This window comes from Myotis davidii, unplaced genomic scaffold, assembly GCF_000327345.1.
Source record: "Myotis davidii unplaced genomic scaffold, ASM32734v1 scaffold586, whole genome shotgun sequence".
In the NCBI taxonomy this organism is placed as follows: Eukaryota; Metazoa; Chordata; class Mammalia; order Chiroptera; family Vespertilionidae; genus Myotis; species Myotis davidii.
Genome location: NW_006296809.1, coordinates 1,230,341 through 1,230,702, shown reverse-complemented (window position 1 = coordinate 1,230,702; position 362 = coordinate 1,230,341). Strand labels below are relative to the sequence as shown.

The 362-nt window shown below is 73.5% G+C and overlaps 1 protein-coding gene across 1 annotated transcript in view; it reads right to left on the bottom strand.

Annotated features, from left to right (window-relative positions):
* Window positions 1–362, bottom strand: part of PLCH2 (phospholipase C eta 2) — a 44,821-nt gene that overhangs the window by 6,904 nt on the left and 37,555 nt on the right. The gene's annotated exons all lie outside the window — the stretch shown is intronic.

Here is a 362-nt window from a genome sequence, read left to right as displayed (position 1 = left end):
ACCCAGGCGGGCGCTGGGGTTGGCTGGAGAGAGGCGAGGAGGGGCATCCGAGGCGGAGCCCAGGCAGGTGCAGGTGCAAGTGGGAGCAGTGAGGGGATGGGGTGCTCCCAGCGCCGCCCCCTCAAGGCCTCCTAAGCCACCCTGAGCTCCGCCCTCGGTGGCCCCTGGGAGCCCTGAGTGGCCTGGAAGGGCCCAGTGGACAGGAGGTGCTCATTAGAGGCTGCTCCTCAGCCCCCACTCCTGCTCCTCAGCCCCCACTCGGCCCAACCCCGCCCAGAGCTGCCCTGAGCCGGAGGCACCGCTGCCGTGAGGAGGGGCAGCGCCCGTGGGGGTGGCCCCCGGCGCCCGCTGGGCAGGCTGGC